Below are 20,970 nucleotides of genomic sequence, written 5' to 3'. Positions count from 1 at the left end.
GTCCGGAGCAAGTATGGTGGGTCTGACACACCGGTGTCAATGTGTTCTTTTTTCCATTTCCAGGAGTGTATAATACCCAGCAGCACTTCCTCTTGCATTGATGCGTGCCTGTATTCGTCGTGGCATACTATCCACAAGTTCATCAAGGCACTGTTGGTCAAGATTTTGCCATTCCACAAAGGCGATTCGGCATTGGCCCCTCAGAGTGCTTGGTGAGTCACGACGTCCTTAAACAACCCTTTTCAACGTATCCCAGGCACGTTCGATAGGGTTCACGTCTGGAGAACATCCTGCCACTCTAGTCGACAGAAGGAAGTCCTGAAGATGAGCACGACGGGGGACAGGAATTGTGGTCCTTGATGACGAATGCCTCGCCAATATGCTGCCAACATGGTTGCACTATAGGCCGGAGGATGGCATTCACGCATCCTACAGCCGTTAAGGCGCCTTTCATGACCACCAACGGTGCACGTCTGCCCCACATAATGCCACTCCAAAACAGCAGGGAACCTCCACCTGCACTCGCTGGACAGTGTGTCTAAGGAGTTCAGCCTGGACAGGTTGCATCCAAAAAGTCTCCGACGATTGTCTGCTTGGAGGCATATGTGACACTCATCGGAGAAGAGAACGTGATGCCAATACGGAGCGGTCCATTCGGTACGTTGTTTGGCCCCATTTGTACGGCACTGCATGGTGCCGTGATTGCAAAGATGGACCTCGCCATGGACGTCGGGAGTGAATTTGCCCATCATTCATCCTACAGCGCACCGTTTGAGTCGTAACACGACCTACTATGGCTGAACGAAAAGCGTTGTTCAACATGGTGGCGTTGCTGTCAGGGTTCCTCCGAGCCATAATCCGTAGGTAGCGGTCATCCACTGCAGTAGTAGCCCTTGGGCGGCCTGAGCGAGGCATGTCATCGACAGTTCCTGTCTCTTTGTATCTCCTCCATGTCCGAACAACATCGCTTTGGTTCACTCCGAGAGGACGCGATCGAACTGCGGTATTGACCGTGCAGACGTGGTTGAACTACAGACAACACGAGTCACGTATCTTCTTCCTGGTGGAACGACTGCAACTGATCAGCTGTCGGACCCCCCCCCCCCCCCTCGCGCCACCGTCTTATAGGCGCTGTTCATGCATCATGCATGGTTGTTTACATCTTTTGGCAGGTTTAGTGACATCTCTGAATAGTCAAAGTGTCTGTGTCTGTCATACAATATCCACTGTCAACGTCTGTCTTCATGAGTTCTGGGAACTGGGGTGATGGAAAACTTGTTTTGATGTTTATATGTTCATCTGATTAGAAATCTGTATCTTCGTGATGTGTAACTTCGTTGACTCCAACTGTATGCAGACAGCCTTTGCCCTCTCCTTTTCAGAATTTCTGTTGTCTGCCGTATTCAAACCTCTGAGATTCAACGCTTCGCCTCGTACAATGTTACCCTGTACTTGGTTTTTCGGTTACCTTCTCGTCATTCCTACCTTCTTGGCAGTATCCCTCCGCAGATCGCCGGCCGAAGTGGCCGCGCGGTTCTGGCGCTGCAGTCTGGAACCGCGAGACCGCTACGGTCGCAGGTTCGAATCCTGCCTCGGGCATGGATGTGTGTGATGTCCTTAGGTTAGTTAGGTTTAACTAGTTCTAAGTTCTAGGGGACTAATGACCTCAGCAGTTGAGTCCCATAGTGCTCAGAGCCATTTTTGAACCTCCGCAGATCCCCCTAAGGGATTAATACGGATTCTTTTGCCAATCGATAGGCCAACATGTAAATTCTTCACTCGTGATAAATGTACTTTCCTTGTTTTCTTCGTTTCAGTAACGTTAAGCAGTACGAAGGCGAAATAGACCGTAGCAGCAAAGTAGAGAGAAAACTTCAGGGATTGGCTAGAATTACAACGCTTGACGTTAAAAATGAAGTGCACCTGTGGAATGTCTGCATCATCTGCTTGTAAAGATAGCTGGTGGCCAGAGCGCCAAATATAAAGAACGGTTTGAATGTTCTTCAATACATAAATAGTATCTTCAGTTCACCAGTTACCTGGACACATTCGTGGGTAGGCGTATTATCTTGACTTGGAAATCTCCTCGAGATTGAGAAATTTCTTAGATCGCTTTTACCATCCAGTTGCTACAGAAGACTTGGGGAGTAGTGAAGAGTTACCTTTTACGGGGTAATAGTTATAATGACCTCCTTGTGCATCCAGAAAGAAGACTGATCGTCATATTTCATATAACTGAAATCGATCAAGCCGTGTTTGGTGTGTTCACAAACTCATTTTACTTCTGATTCGTAGTGATTCGACATTTAAAGTCAAGTCACGTCCCGTTAAAATAAATGTCGCTCAGGAATTTTAATCGTCTTTATTTTTCTATCTGAAATCTACAAAAACGGAACCCATACTTTCTATTCTTCTTCATATTTCATTCTCCATCTAAAATTCATGGTACACTTTTAGCTGATTTTCCTACATAGTTAACTGAGTAAGTAACCACTAGACAAGTTTCCCACTTTGTTGATGTTTTCATCCATAGTATCATTATTGGGACATCCTATACGCTGTTCATCCACAGGAGAGTTTCGAATTCAAATGATTGTTTCTTAATTGTAAAAAATAAAAGATCCGACAGAACATTTATTATCATGAACATGATAAGATCGGATAATATTTCATTTATTTTTTGACACACTCACGTAACAGGGCTACTTTACACCCAGGCAATAAAATCTCTTCGCAGATCAAGCTAACCCTCGTTTTTAGTTACTTCTTAACAAGCAAGAACGTAACAAATCTGAATTTCATGGAAACCAACCCCGTGACGGTGCCACTGAAGCCTTTCCATCTTACCCACCTACAACACAACAGCAAAAAAGCAGTTCTTCATTTTCGTGGTCACATTCCCCGTAGTTGCTTCACAGTTTCTAGTAGTCTAATTTTTTGCTGCTTTAAGAAACTATGCATTTTCTTCCATTTTACAGACAAACTTCTTCTTACACCATTGCTTATTGCTTGTTTTTATACAAATATACAGTAAACAGTGATGTCTGAAAAAGGGTGTGGTGAAAATAAAAAAAAGCATCGACAATTTGGACCACTAGTACCAGTGTCCAATGAAGAAAGAAATCAAAGATTTGCTAACGACGGTATTTCCTGTTGTAGGAACAAAGTCAAGCCCTAAACTACCCTAAGTAAAAACCATAAGATTGTCAACGAACTGTTTTCCAATCTTAAAACCAAGTCAGCTTGTAAATATCTTTAATTACAGCCACTGATGATCTTTTACGTCAATAAGTCGAAAAGATTCCGGTGAGAAAAAACACACATGTTGTTGTAATGTAACGACGGAACAAAAATACCCCTTGGAATACGAAGGTAGCACCTAATAAGGCCAGATTATGTTACTTTTTGGGTGTATTTATTTCTTACTTTTAACATTCGGCAAAGCATTTATTTTGTTGTGTGAGAGCTTCTTTAGAATCGTGTGTCTTTGTAGTTCTTTTACATTTAACTTTTATTTTCCACCTTTACAGACATTCAAGTAAATTGCATCGCTACCCATTGTTAAACACACTTCATTGGAAAGATGAAACTGTAAATACTCTTTATAAGGCACAGTTCGCTGTACCATCCTAGATTTAAATCTGTGTGGTAGCAGTCATTTGCACAATTAGAAAATAATGGAATAAATGTACTAATAACTGTAAGTTGTGTCTTTCTGATGTTACTTTGTGTTTCGTAGTAATGCCTCGTTCTTCGAAATATAAGTACCGCAAAGTTTCATGGATAAGAATTCTTTCTGTGTGCTTTCCAAGGCATCCATAATATATCTAGAAACCGTAATGATTTGTTGACTTTGATCTAACTTGAGTAGATGTTTTTACAGCGTCTCGTTTGGGGGAATGAGAAATCAACATTCTGAAGAGGAAACAGTAGACAGCTCTTTTTGAAGTCTCAAGTTTCCATCAAGACGACTAAAAACATAGCAGGGTAAGCAGAAGTAAATAACGGAGGTAAAAAGCAGTGTGCTTTGCTTTCCCTCTGGAACAAATGAGAGAACGCTCTCACTGAATTTAATGAGAGATGTAGAAGTAAAAAAGATGAAAATAACGACAAAAGTAACGCTATGTTCATTATTAAGTTTTTATATCACTATGAGAGAAAAAAACACTTTTGTCGCGATTTATGACTCACCATATTCGATATGGAACGGCAGAAGAAAGGTAGTGTGATGTATGAAGGAAGAACTGCCCATAATTTTTACGATTGTTGTAAGATACGTTTCTAGACTGATGACAAACTTTGTACTGTGTTTATCACCATTTAATTATTGCTCTTACGTAGCTTTTAACAAGTGACGTAGAGACTGTTTCATCTACAAATACAGAGTGTCTTTCTAATTGGAAAGTATTTTTATTGATATTTGTTGTGTCGATACTGGGTTATCAAAGAAAATCCGTTCCGAAAAAGTGATTCAGCATTTCATAACATGATCTTTCACCAAAGGTATCTTTAGAAAAGTCTCCGAAATGTGTCCGAGAGTCAGACATCGTAGCTCAAGCGATAATCTACAGAAATCTTAACGGCAGTTTCCTATGCGACTGGAAATTAAAGGGTCGTCATGTTAGAACGTCACCCTAAGCAGTTTTCCGTTGTATTAATGTGCACCCTTTCAGACAAAACTTCAAGTGCTCAATCCTGACGATGATTTCTGAATGAACAGGTTCCAGGACATTTAGCTCTTCGGTCTTTAATTTCGTCAGATGGGCAGCCCGTCCATGTATGTGAGGACAAAGAATCCTCATCAACATATTCAACAACTGTTCTACGATGGTGAGACCGGTGACCAGAGTCAAAATTTTGGACGAGTGTTACGTTAGCGACTCTGTTTCAGTCACAAAGAAAATTTTCAAAGAAAATCATTGTTGGTATAGATTCGATATAAATTGACGAACCTCGTCAAATTCCACAGAGCTTCACCCAGTAACAAATGACTGGAGAATCAATTCAGATGAAACCATAAAAAGATGTAAAGCTGTCAGCGACGTGAAGACTGATCTGTATACGACAGCCCTTTGCTTGGCACGGTCCTTTCTATATCTCTAAATCTTTCATATTCTTGTGCTGTATCTGAATAATATTCTTCATGTGAACGTAGTAAAATGTCATGAATCTTTATTTAGGCTGTATATCAAAAGTCAAAATATGTAGGTATGAGTATAAATTAGGATCTGACAGAACTTAGAACTGTAATTCAATTGGGATTTGATATACAGGGCGCTTCAGTCTGGCACCGTGTGACTGCTACGGTCACAGGTTCGAATCCTGCCTGGGGTATGGATGTGTGTGATGTCCTTAGGTTAGTTAGGTTTAAGTAGTACTGAGTTCTAGGGAACTGATGACCTCAGATGTTAAGTCCCATAGTGCTCAGAGGCATTTGATATACAGGGTGATTCTAGTGCCCATACTGATAGTTCTTTTTCAGACCGCAGTGCTTTCAAATACCACTGGTAAGATCTTCATTTACCTCGCTTGCTACACGCCAACTGTTAGTTCGACAGGAAAATGATCTATTTTTAGAAAATGTAATTGGTTGAAATTTGTACTTGATACGTTTTCTCTAGAGGCTGTTGTTTCCGAATTAATAAAAAAAAGTACGAAAGTGACCTTCAAACGAGTTTTTCCTTTATAATTCGAAAACTGTGGCCTCCAACATACTCGTACTATATTTAACAACATTAAATTTCCTAAATGAAGCACTTGTTAATTTTTCTGTAAGACTAATAGTTTGCTCATAGCAAGCGGGAGAATGTGGATATCTCGTGCATAGTTTCTAAAGGCGCTGCAATTTGCTTAAAACCCAATGGTAGGGGCAGGTGAAGAGCCATGTATGTCCAAGGAACAGTGTGGGCTGTTTGAAGCTCGACTGATTAGGGACATTGATCCCTTCATTCAAGGTGGATACCACTTAGGAATATTACAGAGTGGACTTACTGTATCGAAATAAGTTTCCCTCCAGTGTTACAGTGTTAATTGGAAACAGAACAAAATGTGCAATAGACCTGCTCCAGTGCTCCTCCATTGTTGTTTAACAAGAAGTAGGTCGGAGCCGTGTAGCGTTCAACACTGGGTGTGAGACGTGCTGTTATAATGTCGAATATTGCAGGATTCGCCCAGCCATCGAAATGGATACCGACAATGAGGCCCCTTTAAAACTCTATCAGTGGCTGATAACGCTGTCTCAAATGCGTACGCGACATCTCCGTGTCCTTTGCAGTGTTCACTCAACGTCCGACGCTCTTCACGCCCCTTGTACTCTCTCACAAGGCTCGTGACAAAACACCAATAACACTAACACACTCTCGTGAACTTTTTTCCTTTCACAGAGAATGGAAACTCTGTGTACAGACCCATCGATGGTGTGTACATATTTACGGTGAAATCTGACGATATAGACGGGGTGCCTCACTTCTTTTGTCAGGCAGTTCATAATCTAATTGAGCCACTAAATTTGCATGCTGTAGTAATTAAAGACTCATCATCTTGGTCATTAAACTGGCTCAGCAAATACCTGCATTCACTCTTAAAATCAGAAATCAGTCAGTATCATTATGATAACTCTAATTTGTTTCTTTATTAACAATTATTTTGGCACAGATTTGTTTGTACTCCTTTAACGAGTTTATTTCTCTCTTAGTTTACTAATACAACTTGTTGTCGCTTGGCAAGCAATATTCCGGTGTTTAATCATAATTCCGAGTGCCATAGGGTTTCTAGTGGTATTCGGCAAAAGGTGTTTTAATTATTTTAGATTAGGATGTGCAAACCTGTACACACAAGTGTTGCAACACAGAGTGGTCGCGTGGTTTGAGGCGCGGATTGCGCGGTACCTCCCGCCGGAGGTTCAAGTCCCCCATTGGGCATGGGTGTTTGTGTTGTTCTTAGTATAAGTTAGTTTAAGTATTGTGTAAGTCTAGGGACCGATGACCTCAGCAATTTGACCCCCTAGGAATTCACACTCATTTTGAACGTAAGTCTTATTGCACCGCGATGCATTTACGTTGTTGTGTAACCAATTTCTAAGCTTTAGTAATTACAGTATAAATTACACTGATAGCTCTTTTCCCATAATTTAAAAGTAATTGAGTTTATTTCAATGAAAGTAACTTATTTTTGAGTCAGAGACAGAAATTTTCGCCTGACAGACGTGATAAATTTCAATAATACCAAACACACATTTTTTTTCCTGAAGTATAAGAACCACTTTGATATAACCAGTGATATTTACAGTAGAATTACCCATACTCGACTGGGGACCGTATTGGTCCGTAGTAGTTACACTGGACGTTCAAACAGAAGTGTCGAATACTTTCAGAGGTGGCAGTATTCATCAGAATAAGAAAAATAAGTCCAGTAAACATGGGCCCAGATATGCCTACTTTCTCAGATTAGTCCAGAAAACCTGCGTCTGGAAACACTTAATTTCTGTGATATACACATGTTTACAGGTGGCGTTCAACATGGTATCCATCATTCATTAAAATACACCCCTCTGACTCTGGCATAAATAATGAGGCAGCCGTTGAAGTATAATCGGTTGTAGTTGTACCTGCTGGTATGCATTAAGGACACGACTCTGTATTGTCCGCATATGTCCTTGACAGGCGCAGCGTAGAACAATTCCTTCAGCGCCCACATAACCAAAAGTTAAGGGACTGATGTCTGGGGAAGGGCCGAAGGGGCAGACCAAGACCAGGACCATGACCGTTCCTCAAATGTCTGCGTCAGATGTTCGCACACATTGTGACGGAAATGTATCGGTGCACCACCATCCATGAGCCACAATTGTATTCGTTGCTCCAATGTCACAGCCTCTAACAAGTTAGGCAATACATTAATGATAAAGTCCAAATAATGCGCCCAGTTAACCTCTGTGGTAGCACTTATGGCCTTATTAATCTATTTCCAGATTCACCTGCCCATACGTTGACTGAGAATCGGTGTCGATGACCTCTTTGCTCAAACGCTTGGGAATCACATCACCATCCGTTTTGAACCCTGCCTCATCGGTAAATAAAATCTTGGATGTGAACAGTGGAAATGAAGCACACTTGTTTATCAGCCTTTGGCAAAACCGCTGTCTGTCATGATGATTCTGTGGCCACCGGGAGAGGGAGAGACACGCGTTCTGTTACTGCTGATCGTCGCACGCTGGTCCCAGGTGTTTCTTCCACCGAACGCAGCACAGAATCCTCCATGTCAGGAGTGCGGACTGTGCGGGGCCATCCACTGTCAGTTTTCCGGGGTGCAAGAGTGCCTATGCCCCACAAACACTAGGAAAGTCTTCCGAACAGCTTATCAGAGGGCACCCTGGGCTGTGGATATTTTTCAGTGTAGAGGGCTACGTCCATTTGCTACGCGACAGCAAAGTATGATGTCCGCCATTTGACTTGCCGAGTAGTAGGCTTCTGCTGCTAATAACTGGTGGAAGAGAGATAATGAAAATGTGCTACACCATTTGTACCAACAAACAGCCCAATAACGGTAAACACATAAGTTCAAAAAATGGTTCGAATGGCTCTGAGCACTATGGGACTCAACTGCTGAGGTCATTAGTCCCCTAGAACTTAGAACTAGTTAAACCTAACTAACCTAAGGACATCACAAACATCCATGCCCGAGGCAGGATTCGAACCTGCGACCGTAGCGGTCTTGCGGTTCCAGACTGCAGCGCCTTTAACCGCACGACCACTTCGGCCGGCTAAACACATAAGTGAATCCGCGTTTGGAATAAGGTGAAACACCATGATTCGTACCTATGATTGACACTACAGTACAATAAGGCACAAATACACGACCAAAACTAACTTAACCTACAACACGACTCGAACCACACATCTGTCTGCAGACTACCTAAAAGTAGGTAGAGTACTGTGAGTAAGACATCATAATACCCTGCCTACACATCTGATGGAGCGCCAATATAACGACTTTGCTAATACCGCAACCAAGTGTCGTGGTGCCCTTCCTATAAACACGTGTCTACCTCGGTATCCGTTCCTGAACCCATGTTTCTTCGGCTTATTTTTCTTGTTTCGATGAATACTACCACATCTCAAAATATTTCCGACACTGGCTGAGAGGGGGTAAGTATTTAAATCAATAGGGAAAGTTGAAAAATTACGCCAGACCGTTTTTCGAACACAGATCTACTACTTACGATGTGGATTTTCTAACCAGTAAGCCATCTGGTAAGAGTAATCACTCCAACTTCATTGACTACTCTAGCATACTTCCCACCAGACCTAAATTCTCAACGTATTCACACACTAATAATGTAATGACCATTGCCCATTATCATAATTACTTGCAACAATTCACCGATTAACGCAAGAGATCTATCCTGGATGTCAATAACAGACACAAGATAATATGCACAGCGTGATCCACTATTATATCTCCATTTTTAATTATTAATCACTCATTAACCATGTTAATAGTTACTTTCAGTTCCGTTATGTCCTATGGTCCCGGCCTTTCGTAGTTCCTCCTAGTCATCAACATTAGCAACACACCGTTGCAGGCGGAGTACAACGTGCCTGACAGACTTTTGTGATTTATCGTTTGGTACCCTTGCACACTCTTCCGTGATGACTGCTTCTAAAGTATCCAAGTCACGCGGTTCTTCTGGCATAAATATTTTCTTTCAAATACCTACAGAGGACAAATTCAGTGGGCTTAAGTCTTCACGATGGCCACTCAGCAATTCCGCGAGGTCCAATAATGCGGCCGAAAATGCGTTTTCAAACCAATCTCGCAGATTTAACGCAAAATTGGGGAGGCGCCGCACCGTGCATAATGTACACATTGTCCACATCGTCCCAGGTTAAAGCAATGGGATCAACAAAATTTGTAGCATATGCACATACCTCTGCACTGTCAACAAGAATGTAAGAACTGAGAAAAGTATCGTAAGAATACCGCACAACACAGTGAACTAAGGACGTGACTGAAATTTTTAAATCGTAACTCCAGGGCTGTCGTTACTAGACCCTAGCAATGGCAGTTTATAACACCATTATCGATTGTAAGTAGTTTATACAGTGTTATTATGTGTATTTAATTATGAAGTGATTTTCTGTACTAGTGAAGGTCTTTGAAATATCAGAGGGAAAGTGGAAGTTTATGATGTACATATTGTAAAGATTTAATAACGTTTCAAAATAATGAGACTTTATAAAATATGTATGCTCGTAAAAGACAAACTGTACTTTGGATACTGGTTCATACTTAGGGAAGTTGTGTTATATAAAGGGAAAGGTGTAGGGAACCCCTCCACTGCCGGAAAAGACGGATTTGGCGATGAGTCTGGGTGGCGAGAGAGAGAGCACATTACGCAGTCAGTGGCCAGCAGTTACACGGACAACACCGTAGGTGCCAAATGAGGCATTTGGAAGCCGATTTATGTTGAAATTGCCTCGGGCGTGGTTTCAGCTGTAATTTGGTGCTCTTGTATTATGGAATGGCTCTGAAATGACTAATACATTGCCAAGAAGAAATTTGAAAATTGCCTTAAACTGCAAGAGGTGAGACCAGATAACAGCCACGTGCTTTCCACCATTATTTCGCCACTGCTCCGCTAATTTCAGGAAATCAGATATGTATTTTAGTATGGCCCAGTACATTTGTATGTGTTTTTTCAATAATAATTTCAGTGATAAAATTATGTCTTAGAACATTGAAATTGGAATGATCTTGAAAACTTTGCAGGGTCCTATCCTAAACGTGGTAAAGACCGAGTGTCTTGTTTCTGAATAATGATTGATTTGTTTCTACTTTGAATGTGCCAAAGTTTCAGTGCTAAAGTGTATAAATGATGCTAGTGCAACCACCTACTTGACAGGTAATGAAAGAGGCACATGCTTCACTTAGTCTCGTGATGTCTTTGATAATTTTTTGGGGGCTGAATTGGTTAATGATTGAGAAGATGATTATTATTACCAGGAGTCAAGTACCATTTATCTTCCTGTGATTACCAATTTACGCAAATGATAACTACTGCTATACACTGTTCAGTTCGTCTGGTAGTGCTGTGTTAATTGCACTTGACAAAGAGAAAAATAATGAAAATCATTTTTGCAAAATTATATTAACTTCTTTGAATTTAATGTTTCAAAATTATTATGCCTAATTAGGCTGGCGACAGTTTATTGCTTCATTCATGAAAACTTTCACTACTTCCATTATTTCCAAAATTAAAGTCTTTCTACTAATTGTCATTTAAACGAAATTCATGTTCGATACCCTGTGTCCATTAGGTAAGCACACGTTCAAACCTCAAAATTCCTCGCAGAGCGTAACGCTTGTTGTATGTTAAGGTCATATTAGACACAACATACGTATATATGTTTTATAAGTTATCGAGAATTATGAACCCCGCTCACATGGGACACGGCATCTTCTCACAGCCATCGTCTGATCACAAAATTATACTCGAGAAATCTGGTTCTTCTTCCACACATTGTAATGGGGAGTGAATACTCTCCATCTTAATACTACAGCCCTCTGGTGACAATCCTTCGACAAAGTGTGGTTTCCATGGCCTCCTGTCGATCTCCTTTATCATCCGCTGAACCGAATTATATGATACAACAGTTTCGCTCTGGTTGTCTCAGGGACGTAGCGGGACTTTGTTCAAACGCTGCAGCAGCGCTGCCTTTAGCCTGTTCAGTGACAACTCTCTTTGTGGGCCCAGCACCCTAATATGAGTAACCGAACCAGTACGCAAAAAACTTGCAAGCAAGCTCTTTTTTTTTTCTTTTCAGGTCCATAGCCGAGTGTCTCCCCCTCTCCAGTCTCCACCATCGTTGCACCAATGTAGGCGACTGCCCTACTTCCACCCTAGGTGCAATCCGTGTGTGGTGAGGAGTCCGTAGCAATTCGTGATTATATCTCTGCAACAACAACAACAAATACGGAACAATTATACAATTGCACAGAATACAGAATAATATAATGGAAGAGTGATTGATTTTGCATCAGAGAAGTCAGCTGCTCATTCTTCAAAATATAGCTGCTCATTCTTCAAAAATATAGAGATCTTGACATCCTGCAGGATGAAGTTTAAATGCCTAAATGTTCGAAGGAAAATTTGACCAGTCTTTTCCTGTACGTGGCGTAACGCTCCTTGCAGATAAAATACATGTTGTCGGACAATTTCCTCTATCTATATTGCTCTAAATTATTTCTTATGGAATACATTCATTGAAATAAACGTTTCATTAAAAATACTATGGAGAGCTCCCGCACACCGAAAAAGAAATATTCTTCTTAACGAAACATCATTTCATGCTGAATGTAATCGCGTTATGATAGTGTTACCAGCTACGTGCATTACATCCTATCGACTTACTTGACATTGCAATGCAATTCCGTACACATATAAATTAAATAAACAATTTACTCCACTGATTTCAAATGGTTCAAATGGCTCTGAGCACTATGGGTCTTAACATCTGTGGTCATCAGTCCCCTAGAACTTAGAACTACTTAAACCTAACTAACCTAAGGACATCACACACATCCATGCCCAAGGCAGGATTCGAACCTACGACCGTAGCAGTCCCGCGGTTCCGGACTGAGCGCTCCACTGATTTGACAACCACCCAAGTCACAAAACATAAATGTTGTCCTAAAAAAAAAAATTATCCATACTTACAGCATGTGTTCAACCTGTTGATCATGGACTGAAAGGCTTTCCGAAAGCATGACGAATAGATGTAATTACAGAGGATGATATGGTACAACATGCACAGACGAGCCGACGACACATGTCGTCTGGCGTTGTTACGGTTCCGTCATATACTGCATATTTGAGTGCTCCTCAAAGAAAAAAAATCAAGAGGAGTAAAAGCGGAGAATCTCGCAAGCTGTTCGACAACAAAATTTCTTTCTATCCAACGTCCAGGAATGTTGTCAAGCCTGAACTGGACAACCGTCGTGTTGCGGTCACATACACTGTCGTATATCTAGTGGTAGTCTTCTATTAGTACTGGCAGAGTTTCCGCCAGAAAATGTGCGTGTGTATTTTCTCGTGATGCCGCATCATACGTCTACACTCCATGGCCGTTGATGTTGCACCTGACAACGCCAGTGTGGATTTTAGGCTGCCGAGTAGTGCACGTTATGGAAATTCACATTAGCGTGGTTAATAAACGTTGCATCATCCATAAGGAGCACACTTCAGTTGCTGAAGGCAAACCGGCAAAATTATGTACAATGGTCGTCGAGTGCCTGATGTAGTGACAGTTGATAGGAATGGAGATTCTGTCGATACAGGGTGCGAATGACACTCGTCTGGCTGATTCGACATTCCTTGGCAATATGTCTCGTACCGCTGTGCGGATTCATTAGCGTCATAACCAGAACAACTTCTCTGTCAGTTGCTGTCTTCTCTCTTTTCCTCTTTGCATTTGCCTGGTGCGTCGGACACGGCGATTTGGATACATTTCTTTTCCATTCGCGGTATAAAAGGAGTATATGGTTCTCCTCATTGGTGTACATGTCTGCACCCAACGAATGTAGCAGCAGAAAGAGCGGCCTGCAGTCCAGATAAGCAAGCAGGGAAATGTGTCCCCATTCTGAGACAGCGTAGCACGAGAATTCGGCTTGGCGCTGTTTGTCCAGCTCGTGCCGATTCCTTCCACCGTGCACTCACATACCAGGACATTTCTCGAATATTTTAACTACAGGTTCCAACATCAACATTAACAATGTATATATCACAGTAATGGTCTCCTCAAGAGCTATCGAATGCAGCCATAAAGAGTATACAGTTCCAGTTAAAAAAATCACTTGGTTCAGTATCTCCATCGAAACCATCGCAAAGAACATTAACGAATCAAAGAGATACGAGCTCCCCCGAAGCTGTAACATTAGCCGAAAACCGCGTATCGATATGTGGAACCGTTCACGAAATAAAATGGGAAACGTCTTATTTGATTCACCGTATATATATGTTACCATTACACGCATATTGTTAGTTAACAGATCTGATTTTGGGATTTAAATGTTCTACATACTAAAGACACACAGTCCCACATCACTCAACCACACAAATTTATATAATAAAAATGCGATTTTGCTGCCAGTCATTTTCTTAATTAATTCCACGACTGGGTTTGAAGCTAAAAGCTTCAATTTCAAGATACCATCAGTGCGATCAAGAGGAGGGACTACTGACGTACAAGTACTATGAGGCTGAAATACTAAAATTTAAGCTACAGTAGTGGAAAGTAGTATAGTCACGTAATAATAGGAACATAAATGTGTAGCGTCTGGCCAATCAGACATGGGGCACACACCCATGTCAAGCAAAAGCGTGGGACTGGAACAAAAACGCTAATTTTGGGGAGGGTTCCGGACAGAAATGAACTCAGTAATAATATCAATAAATAACTGAAGGCCGGCCGCGGTGGTCTAGCGGTTCTAGGCGCTGAGTCCGGAACCGCGCGACTGCTACGGTCGCTGGTTCGAATCCTGCCTCGGGCATGGATGTGTGTGATGTCCTTAGGTTAGTTAGGTTTAAGTAGTTCTAAGTTCTAGGGGACTGATGACCACAGATGTTAAGTCCCATAGTTCTCAGAGCCATTTGAACCATTTTGAAATAACTGAAGTCACGCGAAGGACCAGCAACAACAGCACCTACGTAGATAGTATCACAAGTTGTAAGGGGTTCACCACCCTGCTGGAGCAAATGTAATCTCGATGTATCGCTCACTTGCTAGAACGACAATTCACAGGCGCTGCCTGAGACATAAAATATCTTTGCCCCTGTCAAAAGAGAGCTTCAATAGAGTCGCAGGTCAGAGCAGTCACTGCGGCAGTGGCAGTCGCTCGTTGCTACAGAATAGTTGTAGTCTGTCGCTGGTTAGGTTAGGGTTGTTTAACGTCCCGTCGATAACAAGGTCATTAGAGACGGAGCGCAAGCTCGGGTTAGGGAAGGATGGGGAAGGAAATCGGCCGTACCCTTTCAAAGGAAACGTCCCGGCGTTTGCCTGAAACGATTTAGGGAAATCACGGAAAACCTAAATCAGTATGGCTGGTGACGGGATTGAACCGTCGTCGTCCCGAATGCGAGTCCAGTGTGCTAACCACTGCGTCACCTCGCTCGGTCTCTGTCGCTGGTTCAGCGCACTTTACAGTTAGTAGTTGTTAAAGTCACAGTGCCGAACAAATTGTAAAATTTTATTATATGGAACTGAATAACAATTGTGATCAGCCGCAGTGCTAAATGATACCATGGAATGAGAGGATGATGAATAAATGAATAATTGTCAATATAAAAGAAAAATCAACAGTCTAATTAAATCAACCATCTATTGTACGGCAAAGTTTATTATTTTTATTGGCATGCGCGTAGTTATGTCACTGGTCTGAGATGTTAATATGAATTTGTTTCAATCTTTTCTTTTGTGATTGACCCAGATTTGTAATATATTCAGTTTCCCCGTGTAATGGATTGTAGATCCTTATCAATAACGTAAAAAATTTTCAGAATATAATTGTTTTTACCAGTCAGCTATAGAAGTATAATCTCCCCTTAAGTCATTGCCAGTCCCAATCCAGTCCTTTATCTAAATTAAAATATTCTAGAATTTTTACTCACATCATAGTCATATGTTCTTTAGTAATCAGCTGACCAACTGTGCAGCTGTGTCACTTAGTAAAGCCAGTGCTATAAATACGCACGTTACATTTTTCCGCGTAAATGTTGAGTACATACTGAAAGAAGGAGACTGGAAACACACACACTAACACCCAATGTCTCAGACATCCACAAAATAGTGGAAGATGATACTGTTTTCTGCCCTAAGTTGACCCGTCAAAACTGGCTTGTGCCGCGCAACGGAAGCAAAACCCGAAAAGTAATCAGAATCATCATGCATGAAGTGAGTCGTAACCTTGTACGGAACAGGTTCTAACCCATCTGAATTGCCGAGCGGTTCTAGGCGCTATAGTCTGGAACCGACCTCTACGGTCGCAGGTTCGAATCCTGCCTCGGACATGGATGTGTGTGATGTCCTTACGTTAGTTAGGTTTAAGTAGTTCTAAGTTCTAGAGGACTGATGAGCTCAGAAGTTAAGTCCCATAGTGCTCAGAGCCAGCCCATCTGAATTAAGTTAAATGACAGCAAAATTATCACTCGTGAGCAACCCATAATGCTTCTTACAAGTGACTACGACTGCAGCAAATTCCCGACTTGAAATGTCTTAACTAGTTCCCATCAAAGACCACAGCCTAACTGCGCACGGAAGCGACACATCGTACGTCCACACAGAAGCGTAGCGAAGTACTTTTGACAGCACTCTTTGGCGTTTTGACTTTATGGCGCGTCGCAGTTTATGCGAAGTGTCTTCAAAGCGCTGCGCATTGCTTGTGGTTCCACATTTGAGGAACTCGACGAGCATAGGCTCGAAGAAGAAGATCATTATAACCTAACTTGTAATTGGGTGAGTAGCTTTGAATTTCTTTGCCTCGGGAGATGTGGGAAGCTTCTACTGCTGACTTCGCCCTTTGCCGTCGGGTTGTCGGAATGATGACGGCGTTACCAAGCTTTTGCACCACAACGCCCTCCCGCACACTCCCAATCGGACGACAGCTATGCTTCAGCGAGTTTGTTGGGAAACACTGTAACATTTTCCGTACGGCCAGCATCTTTCACTATGTGATTTTCACACCTTGGTGCGCTGAAAAAAGACGTTCATGGATGTCGGTTTGAGGCGGACGAGGAAGTACAAGAGTAAGTGCGGTGGCCGATCCGTCACCGTCTTCTACATAACAGGAACGGATCGTCTCGTCTCCTAGTGGGATAAATGTCTTAATAAGGGTGGTTTTTACTTTTGAATTGAACGATTACATGTTCCCGCTGTGCCGGTGCTCTGTTTTCAGTTGAATGCCCCTGACAATACTCCACAGCTCTGTATCAACTTGTTGACTGACGCTTACTCATAATCAGCATTTGGCTTCTCGCTGAATTTGAATGCACTGCATCTTGTCTTCGTTTCTAGTCGCTGCTATGCCCCCAGTATCAAATTTTTAATATCTACTGTACTTAACAAAAAAAAAAAAAAGACTGAAAGAACAGTTACTATGATTCAGAGGTCAGGATTAATGAGGGTCATATAAATGATATTTCATTATATTTTCCGGCTTACATGAATTAAATTTAAAATGAGGACATGCCCCATCGCTCCTGAAACAGATGTTCTGTCACACGTTCTACGTTCGTTCGTCGAGCCTACGTACCTATAGAAAGATAAGTTTCTGAAAATGACTTTTAACAACGGAATAAAGCGCTTTTGAAGACTTATTCCACGTGTGACGAACGGACCCTCTATGTTCGGCTGTTTGGTTATGTTACTTCCTGTATATACGGCAGCAACCACGCGAAAACCCCTATCGTCACTTCTGCAGTCGGAATCTCTGACCCCTGCCCCCTGTTCGGTTTTCATGGCGAGTTTATCGCGGCTGGTGGCTGTCTACTCTCAGGGGTCCTTTCCGACTGGCGTTCAGTCCATTTCGCAGCGCCCGCCATGCAAATAACTCAATTTAGCGGAGCAAACTTCCTCTGTGTGAACAGTTAGTGACCAAATGTTTGTAAAGTAGCCTCAAGGTAGCCTCCGCCAGCACTCACCCTTGAAAAAAATTGCTACAAATTAGTATTACCGATTGTTGTGCTCGTCTGTCTGCTACCTTTGGAACTGATGCAGCCCTTAATTCCTCATTCTTAACGTCGGAGACAATCAGATAAAAATCACACAAACATACATGCGTCTGTTTAACTAACTTACGCAAGTGGATACTGACGTTCTCTGTGAGAAAATGGAGATAATAAAGGAAATCTATCTTTCACTTTGCACCAGAATCAGTGATGTCTTGAAACCTCCTGACAGATTAAAAGTGCGTGTCAAACCGGGACTCGAACACGGAATATTCGAGTAGGGACTGACGCACAGTTTTAATCTGCCTGAAAGCATATAAACACACACTGATGCAGAGTGTAAGATTAATTCTAGAAACATTCTACTTTGCTACGGCTAAACCGCTTCACCGTGGTATCTTTTATTCCAGGAGTGCCAGCATCGACGGTGGGCAAGCGAACTTCTGTCAAGTTTAGAAAGTTGGAGAGAGCTCGTGCCTGGGTCCCTCAGTCGGTGAGAAAATTGCCGGCGAAAGGCAAAGTAACCCGTTAGAATGCCGGTAGGGCACAAGGTTTGAATCTGACAGGAAATTTCCAGATAATAATGCTTGATACTTCAAGTAATAAATGAAATACCGAAAGATTTCATTATTTGCAATGCTAAACATCAATCCTCTAGTTTATATGCAGATTCTGATTCAGCATTTTTTCCGGATTCTGCCTAATCATAATGTCACAGATACGCTCAGTGTATAGAGTGTTCCGAAACTATTCGTTCAAATTAATATATGAGGTAGAGAACATCAAAACAAATATATTTAGATGAGGAGCATATGGTCGCTAAAGTCATCTTCTAATGTTAGGAAACATTTTGTTAGTGGTGTTGATGTAAGCTGTTGTGTCGTTTTTAATGACTAGGAATGTACTCTAATATTTCCAAGTTGCTCTGTGTTTGGATGGTTGGATGTACTGACTTCACGTACCTCTGAATGTTTGACAAAAGAGGCACTTCCAGTACGATGGGGCGTCACCGCATTTCAACAGTGCTATGAGGAACCATCGGAGTACCAAATGCGGGAATTGATGGATGAGCCGAAGTGGCCGGTGGCCCAGCCACTCAGATCAGCTGACCTCACGCGTCTAGAAACCGTTGTGGAAACAGAAGAAATCCTCGTCGCAGGAACTGCTTGTCGCTGCTGGTACCAATGCGGACATGCCAGAAATCTTCGAACGGACACAACAGTCAATGGTCGGACGATGTACTACAAGTACACAGGTTAATGGTCGCGAATTGGAGCAGCTCCTGTGAATGCCATTGTTGTGATTATTATGCTAAACTACATTATGTGTAAATCGTCCCTAACATCAGAAACTGCCGTCAAGAACTACATGTACCGCAGCTAGATATTTTCGTTTTGATTTTCTCTACTTCCTGTACTAATCTGAACAAGCAGTTTCGGAACACCTTGTAACTATTTAAGCAGTATATTTTCAGGGAATGTTTCCAAAATCACATGTACTAACTCTATCTTCCATTATTATGTAGCTCTAGTTTTCATGATTTACTTATTTCTAGAGAAAAGTATTATTGGAGCATAGACGTTAACAACAATCCAGGGTATAAACTTTGACAGAAGCATTTATTTATTCGATAAAGGCCTTGCCGCAGTGGTAACACCGGTTCCAGCTATTGTACTTGGTTGGGTGACCGTTCAGTCGGCCGAGCTCTGTTGGCAAGCGGGGTGTACTCGGCCCTTGTGAGCCAAATTGAGTTGCTAATGATAGAGAAGTAGGGGCTCGGGTCACGAAAACAGACACCGGCTGGGAGAGCTGTGTGCTGATCGAACTCCTCTTCATATCCGCATCCAGTGACGCCTATGGAATGAGGATGACACGGCGGTCGGTCGGTACCGTTTGGGTCTTCCGAGACTGTCCGAGCGGAGTTTAGTTTAGTTTTAGTGCTTATTTATTCGTTCATAACCAGTTCCGAGGCAAAAGTCTCTTTAACGTCTGCTTATCACCATACTAGAGCCTCAAAAATTGTAATATGCCTCAAATGTGTATCTGAAGAGCAAAACTACGTCAAATATTCGTTGAAACCTAACCGTAAATAGCTCACGTCTATATCCTGCAAACCACTCTGAAGTGCGTGGTAGAAGTTTCTGCTCACTGCAGAATTTATTAGGGATTCTTCCCATTTCCATATGCGATTGATTTCTTTAGCGCCTGTGTGTAAGTCTTATCTTGTCTTCGTGGTTCCTACAGGAGCAGTACGAGTGGGGATGTAATATATTCATAGATTCCCCCCTTATTAACCGTCAGATCACACCTAAGTACTAGAATGGGTCAGGCAACTGTCGGAAACCTAGTTTATGAAAATTTTCATGTCTTCGTCTCTAACGATATAAGGTTACTACGTAAAATAACAAGACGATAAGAGGTCGGTGCTTAAAAACTCTGCTCCCTCCATAATTGCATCTAATGGGAACTTCGTTCAGTAGGTTGTGAGACATCTCATAACTAAACACAGACATGTACCAAATCATAATGACTCATAACTAAAATAAATATGTGTATCCATCAACAAACAAATATCAGTTAATGGAGGAAGCTAATAAACTGACGCAGCTGTCAATGATTTCGACGTTAATGGTTTACGGCAGAATGAAATTGAATACCTTCATGACTGTTTTCAGACATATCGAAACAAGTAAAACCATTTTTCTTTTGTTTAAAAAGTAGCGTAATGAATACTGTATGAATTATTCAAATTATTCCCAAGCAGCTGACAATTGCGAATCTTTTTTATTTATTCTGCACATGACAATAAAGTGAAAAAATGGGCGCATGAAGCTGGTAATTTATGCACGCTGCAGCATCATTCTACTGAAAAATATCCAAAGCAAACATTAAAAACTATATTTCTCTGCTGTTTAACTGATAATATCAATGAATATTTTTTGGCGCAAACCAGCACAGATTATTGTTACCTTTTCATGGGAATTGCGGTTGAGAGTACAAATGTTTTCCATCGAGGGAGAACTCTTTCCGTGTACTGCTACAGACCAGCAGCGTTCTAAATTATGAGTAGCAATATTTCCATTCATATAGAAGGTGAACCAGAACTCCACCGACAAACTTTCAAAGCCGACAGTATGGATCCAAACAAGAAAGAAACGTGTGTGAACATGGGCTCTAAAATGCATATGTTAAGAGCTATGAGGTTTTACGCAGTAGAAGAGATGTATCGCAGTGTAGCAAACATGAACAAG

This window comes from Schistocerca serialis, chromosome 2 (genome assembly GCF_023864345.2).
Source record: "Schistocerca serialis cubense isolate TAMUIC-IGC-003099 chromosome 2, iqSchSeri2.2, whole genome shotgun sequence".
Taxonomy (NCBI): domain Eukaryota; kingdom Metazoa; phylum Arthropoda; class Insecta; order Orthoptera; family Acrididae; genus Schistocerca; species Schistocerca serialis.
Note: the sequence above shows the minus strand (reverse complement) of the source record.